Consider the following 7,546-nt stretch of genomic DNA (forward strand, 5'->3'; position numbering starts at 1 on the left):
CCTTCCATTCCTGCTCTATAGTAGGGGTTATGTCCCCCTTTCCTAGTGAGAGCAATACGCAATGCTGCTACGAATAGAGATAGTGCCCTATCCACTGCAAAACGGTACTCTGCTTCAACCACACGGTATGGCTCCCTCATTTCAAACCAAGCTGTAGACCGAGTAGGAAACAGCTAAAGGTTCCGGTCCAAAGGTAAGAAGATCCGTTGGTTGGAAATCCGTATCAATTGTTACTGGTTCTCCCGTTCTTGGTACTGTGTCATGTGACTCTAAAGCCACAACTAGGCTAGATCGAGATCTTGGTCCTTGCTAGGCTTACTCGCGTAAATAACCCCCATGTCTTAGGTGTTCTCGGGGGTAAGCGAGTCAGTACAATCGGTTGCACAACCGTCCAGTCCATATCATAATTGTCATAATCAATCATATCAGTAGGTGGCATACTTGCCTGCTCAAGTCCATCTACTATGGATGTGGGCTTGGACCAAGCCATCCCCAAACACTGAACCGGATCTTGAAAACGGGACTGAACTGAATCCGACTTCTTGGTAGCCCAGTGGCTTTTGGTCCCCATCGGAAAGTGCTGAATGGATTGCTCCTTGCCCAACGACAAAAAGAAAGAAATTTAGGAGAGGATTGATAGGTTTAAGCATTCAGGGATGGTCGCTCTTATGGATACCTGTGAGCTAGAGTCAGGAATCGAAAAGGAGACAACGGAAGCCGTACAGATCTAGTTGGGAATGATGTTCATGCAGTGGAGAGCGTAAATGACTGGCCCTTGAGGCACGAGTAGACTTATCATATAGAAAGGAAAGAGATAAGCGGAGGGAGGATGGTTTGATGATAGCCAAGATCTCCATCTCATTTGTCACTCTCGTATTCTTAATAGGAATCGGCAAGCAGATACAACCACTAGGCCATTGCCATTCGACTAGTCTATCAGAGTATCCTACGAAGTCAGGTCCAGTAGGCGCAGGATGCGCTAAGCCATTCGATCTTCCTGCTGGTGGTCCACCATAGAGCTCCTATGTAGCCGTTTGTTTTCTCGCTTAACTAATTTGTATGAGGCGATACAGCTAAGATCAGCCAACGGTTCGAGCACTTAGCACAATGTGCCACTTAACCGGACGAGCGCAAGACCGGGTCTACCTACCTTATGACATTTATGAAAAACGAACGTTGTATTAAGGGGTTTCTATCAGTTAGTAACAAAGCCGACAGTATCCTTGAATTCAGGGGTCAGCTATGGGAGGTATGTCTCCATGTGTGCTGAAGAAGCGTCTATCATTATACGCTGTTTATCCAATCCAAAACTGATTCGTTTAGTTGGTAGAACCCACGCCAATATCATATTGACTCTCTCTCGTCCAATAAGAGTTTCCGAGAGTTACTTTATTCAAATTCTCTCCTTTCCAAAGCTCCACAAGGGGGTAAATAAGGGGGAAGAGGAGTTCATAGAGAAAAAACAAATGCAAAATAAGGATTTCCTTACTGTGTTTTGTAATCTTCCTATTTTAGAGAAAGGTATTCTCCTTTTTTTTGCTGTTTTAGTTCTGTTAGCTTGCATTTGGCAAGTAAAAAGCTATTTGAAGAAGATTGATGCCGCGTACGTTTCGGCGCTCTCTGATTTCGCGGAGCGAAATCGAATTCAAGCTCAAAAAGCGGGCTATGTGGCTCTGCACGATTTGTCATTCTCGTGGTTGAGGGGGGTCAGAATGACCGTAATCACTGTACGTAAAAGACGTACAGGTAAAAGGGGGGTCTGATTTTCAGACATCGAGCGTGCGGGATATCGCTTTCAAAAAAACCTGTCGCGTCCACCATGGGCGCGAAAAGCAATTACGCAGATTAAGGAGGCACTGAACTGCGAAAACAAAAGCGACTCCTTATTGGTAGAGGATAGGTGGGTCCTGGTCCAACCTAAGTCAGTTCGAACCTGACGAGTCGTAATCATCTGTAGCAAACACTACTGACCACTAACTTGATCTCCGATCAGTGGTGAAGGTTGTGAGTGAAACGAGTGGTTTATATACAGCATGGTAAAGAGCAGCGTAGGGCTATACCTGGCAATTCAGCTTTCAAAGAAATGGAGTACTAACACGTCGACTCAAAGCATCAGCTACTTGATTTGTGGCTCCTGATTTGTAGACAATGAGATAGTTGAATCTCTCCAAATAAGCTTCCCATCTTGCCAGATCGACATGTTGATGATCTTTGAAATGCTTCAAGGCTTGATGGTCAGTATAGACAAGAAACTCCTTAGGCAGCAAATAAACCTCCCATGTTTTCAAAGCTCTGAATACAGCATACAACTCTTGCTGATATGTACTCCATTTCTTCCTTGCATCACTTAGCTTCTCACTTCTGAAATGGTCTTCGGTGTTGGCCATTCTCTGATAGCAGCAACTTTGAGCCAGTCTTCTTCATCTAGCCGCATTGCATCAATATGGATCAAATAATCCATTGGGTGTACATTCTGAGATGGATAAAATTGCTTCTTACCCTTATTTTTATGTAAAGGATCTTGTAGGTCGTGTAGCTTCTACTATCTTTTTTTCCATTTGGATTTTTTTTGCTCCTAATGTTTTGGGGCATCCCGACAATTATATACCTGCTAATCCGATGCCCACCCCGCCTCATATTGTGCCGGAATGGTATTTCCTACCGATCCATGCCATTCTTCGCAGTATACCTGACAAAGCAGGAGGTGTAGCCGCAATAGCACCAGTTTTTATATCTCTCTTGGCTTTACCTTTTTTAAAGAAATGTATGTGCGTAGTTCAAGTTTTCGACCGATTCACCAAGGAATATTTTGGTTGCTTTTGGCGGATTGCTTACTACTAGGTTGGATCGGATGTCAACCTGTGGAGGCACCATTTGTTACTATTGGACAAATTCCTTCTGTCTTTTTCTTCTTGTTCTTTGCCATAACGCCCATTCCGGAACGAGTTGGAAGAGGAATTCCAAAATATTACACGGATGAGACTCATCGCACCGGATCCTTTTCTCCTTTTGGCCATAGCCATATAATGAACAGGACTATTTCTCCTTTTGGCCATAGCCATAGAAGAAGCTTCTCCTCCAAAGCGGAGGGAGGGGAAAGAAGCTTCTCCTTCGGAGCGGGGGGGCCACCTGACAATTACAAAGAAACCTTTAAGGGGTGGCTTTTGTGCTCGGAATATAAAGATTTCCCTGGTTTAGAGTGCAAGATAGACTCACTTCTTTCATTCCCGGAACCTGGGGAGATCCTATTCATGGTACGCACGTTCCCCCAGGACTTTTCTCTGCTCGAGATCTTGGAGCCCAAGGATATCCGAAATATCATTTCTCACTCGCACAAGCAGTGGAAGCCACCCAAAGCGGAGGGAGGGGAATCTCAGGATTCCTATAACCCTGCTTATATAGATTTTTTTAAGAGCTCGTTTAGGGTTTTTCTCGGGTTTGGTACCAAATCTGGATAAACTCCTTTCGGTTCTTAAACCTGAGGAAATTCTATTTCTGGCTTTTCTTTTCCCGCGGGATGCGAACATGTTTAAATTGCCCCTAAAGAAGATCAAAGATATGATTCAAGAAGCAATGGCTAAAGAGGAGGAAAACAGAGAAAAGCCTCCGGTGGAAGGTTGTGAAGACCGTCGTATGACGGAGGAGGAAAACAGAGAAAAGCCTCCGGTGGAAGGTTGTGAAGACCGTCGTATGACGGAGGAGGAAAGGACAAAATTGCTTGAAGCATTTTCTTTCCTATGGGATAAAAAACAATGAATTGGAACTATTGAGTGGTGTAGGTATCCATCTTAGCAAATAGAGATACCGAGGCCCACCAACCTACTACTTGTTGGTTTGGTGGGGAAAGAGGAGTGGGTATGAGGGCTTCTTTGTTGTTTTTGTGCAGAAATCAAAGTTCTCGGATTGATCTGAAAATTTACAGAGAATTTTTATGGAATATATAAAAAATATTGGCGAAAATAGATACCAGAGGGGGCCACCCAGGAGCCACAAACTCTGGGGCGCGCCTCCCAGGCTAGTGGGCCCTCTAGACCTCCGCAATCCTAACTCCAACTCCATATATACCTATTCGCGGAGAAAAAATTAGAGAGAAGGATTCATTGCGTTTTATGATACAGATTCGCCGCCACCTCCTGTTCTTCATCGTTAGGGTTGATCTAGAGTTCGTTCGGGGCTCCGGAGGGTGGAATCCGACGCCGTCGTCATCATCAACCTTTCTCTGTCACCAATTTCAAGATGCTCACCACCAGGAGTGAGTAATTCCTTTGTAGGCTTGCTGGACGGTGATGTGTTGGATGAGATTTATCATATAATCGAGTTAGTTTTGTTAGGGCTTGATCCCTAGTATCCCCTATGTTCTGAGATTGATGTTGCTATGACTTTGCTATGCTTAATGCTTGTCACTAGGGCCCGACTACCATGATTTCAAATATAAACCTATTATGTTTTCATGAATATATTTGTGTTCTTGATCCTATCTTGCAAAGTTATATGCACCTATTATGAGTTAAGATCCGCATACCCCAAGGTGACAATAATTGGGATTATTTCTGGTGATTACTATAGTTTGAGGAGTTCATGTATTCACTAACTGCTAATGTTTTGTTCCGGTTCTCTATTAAAAGGAGGCCTTAATATCCCTTGATTTCCTTATGAACCCCGCTGCCACGGGAGGGTAGGACAAAATATGTCATGCAAGTTATTTTCCATAAGCACGTATGACTATATACGAAATACATGCCTACATTACATTGATGAATTGAAGCTAGTTCTGTGTCGCCCTAGGTTATAACTGCTACATGATGAATATTATCCAACACAATTATCCGTCGATGATCCAATGCCTACGAGCTTTTCACATATTGATTTTTGCTAAGTTACTTTCGCCGTTGCTACTGTTACAATCACTACAAAACTGTTACTATTTCTATTTCCACGGTTACCGTTATTATCATACTACTTTGCTACTAAATAATTTGTTGCAAATATTAAATTTTTCAGTTGTGGTTGAATTGAAAACTCAACTGCTAATACTCACGAATATTCTTTGGCTCCCCTTGTGTCGAATCAATAAATTTGGGTTGAATACTCTATCCTCGAAAACTGTTGTGATCCCCTATACTTGTGTGTTATCACGCTGCGGACCGATACAGGACCGCGTTGGATGGCTTCCGCTATCCGGACGAATGCGGGGGAGTTTGAGGGTCGGCATTGGAGATGCTTCTCTTCATCGGCAGCGGTTTCTGTTCTGGTGCGCCAGTCCTATGGGGCATTAGCACGATGACTTTCCAACTGTCTACTACTACAAATTTGCGTGGATCCGATGAGGGAGGGGCAGAGACAGCGACATGCCTTCGATTCGCTCTAGTGTTGATAGTCGTCGCTTGGTGGTCTACGAACCTAGATGTATTTTTTACTTCTGGTGTCCTTTGTACTATCTTGACAGTTGATGAATAGATTGGAAGTTATCCTGAAAAAAACTAAGCAGGCAACGTTTTTTTAATACCGAACCCATACCTCCTAATTTAATTTTTTTATTAAACTATATATGGCAAACACATAATGCCTAAAATGAATCATGTATTCCTATGTGGTGCAACTAGACGTACCATTTTAACCTTTTTTTTTTTGAGGAAATGCCATCATGACTGCTTTATTGAACTTGTAATAAGGTTACATCGTTTGTAAGATCAAGAATTAGAAAATTTGGGGGTTCATCGACCCACTTACAGGAGCTATTACTATTATAAGCATACTTAGCTAGGCTGTGTGCCACCATATTTGCTTCGCGATTACAGTGTAAGAAGTGCACTGAACCAATCATGCCTGCTAAGATAAAACATTCTGCATAAATCGTTGAGGCTCCATTCCATATTCATTCTTGCCCTGAACAAGCATCAATCACTTCAATTGAGTCCGATTCAATCTGAATAGAGTGGAATCCTAGTTCGTTTGCTAGCATGAGGCCATATTTCATTGCTAGACATTCCGCTGTGTGTGCATCCTGAACATGGGGAATTAGTGTACCATTTTAACCTGGTTGTGCTATTGTCTTCCTTCTCCAGCCACTATCTGTTTTTTAGTAGGTGGAACAAATTCAATATGTTCCCTACAAAAAAATTGTAATTTAGTCCATGTCTGGTGGCCCAGCCAACCAAAAACTCACATGGTGGCGCAGCCAACCGAAAACTGCACTAAATGCCCTGAGCCAATGCCTACTGATGGGACGAATATGGGGAATTCTTAATCGCATATACTCGGACGAGTTGACTATATTTCGCCTATTGTGAGATGTATGGCTCGGTCGCCTATATATCGTCCCAATCTAGGACAGCCAAGTAGTAGACCGCATGCACATTTTCCTCCTGTCTTCTTTTTTGCACACCGATTTTTCGTGTGGTTTTACTTGCAAACCTGTTTGTTCTTATCATTTTCATCTTTTTTTAATTATCTTTTATTTTCTATTACTTTTGTATTTTTCCTATTTCATTTTTGTTTTATTTTATTTTCTGTTTTTTATTTGTGTATTAAAAAGTATTCATCATGTACTTTTAGAAGTATTCATAGTGTATTAATATTTTATGGTGTTTGAAAATATTCAGCATAAATTAAAATATATTGATCGTATTTTAAAATGTTCATCATGTATTTAGAAAATATTCATTGTGCATTAAATAGTGCTCGTTGTATATTAAAAATGTACCTTATCTATCTCTAAAAATAGCCGTTGTCTACTTAGAAAAGTATTCACAATGTATTAAATAATGGCTAATAGTGGGAGGCTTATCTACGCTTTGTGGAATATTTGGAAGGAGAGTAGCAGGCGTATTTTCACAGGTTCTGCATGACGTACTATGAGGTGGCAATGCTATGACGATATCAAGCAAAGAGAGAGGGCGTTTGGTATTGACGTATTCCCTGTAGGTGTGGCCTAAGCTCGTATCCGTCATATTTACTACGGTTGGCCATGCTCCCTTCAAAACGTGTGCATCTCTTCACACATGGGTTTTTTCTCCTATTTCTTCTATACGAAAAGGGAGTGCTCTTGTCGGTTCTTCAAAAAAAAAACAATGGTTAGCATGTACTCCCTTCGTCTCAAAATAAGTGTTTCAATTTTAGTATAACTTCGTATTATGGTTAGTATAAAATTGAGACACTTATTTTAAAACGGAAAGAGTATGTAAAAATCATCTCTCGCATTGCATAAATGTTCCGTGTATATTTAAAAAATATTTATTATGTATTTCCAAAAGGTTTGGCAGGTGTAAGCCACCTCCATCCGTACTGTTCCGTAGTCAGTCCTTCCTAACTAGCATTTCAGCGTAGAAGTCCACTCTATATATGAGGTGGTACTCAACACCTTAAAACGCAAATATATCTTCCCTTGCTTATACAAACTATATGCCCATGCACGTGCAAGCCCATTGACACGGCGTCTAGGACAAAGCAATCACGGCCGCCGTTGGCTGAACGAGGCGAGGAACGAGGGATCGTCTCTGGCTTCGAGAGGATGATGGAGTACAGCAGGGGGGGCGGGGAGGGGCCG

General features: G+C 42.1%; 1 long non-coding RNA gene across 1 annotated transcript; it reads left to right on the forward strand.

Moving 5' to 3' along the window:
- The first annotated feature begins 3,237 nt into the window (after positions 1-3,237).
- On the forward strand, positions 3,238-3,871 carry LOC125530326. Its single transcript, XR_007292904.1, has 2 exons — positions 3,238-3,616; positions 3,674-3,871. It is a non-coding gene; the product is annotated as an uncharacterized LOC125530326 (long non-coding RNA).
- Positions 3,872-7,546: the final 3,675 nt, after the last annotated feature.

Source organism: Triticum urartu, unplaced genomic scaffold (assembly GCF_003073215.2).
Source record: "Triticum urartu cultivar G1812 unplaced genomic scaffold, Tu2.1 TuUngrouped_contig_6233, whole genome shotgun sequence".
Taxonomy (NCBI): Eukaryota; Viridiplantae; Streptophyta; class Magnoliopsida; order Poales; family Poaceae; genus Triticum; species Triticum urartu.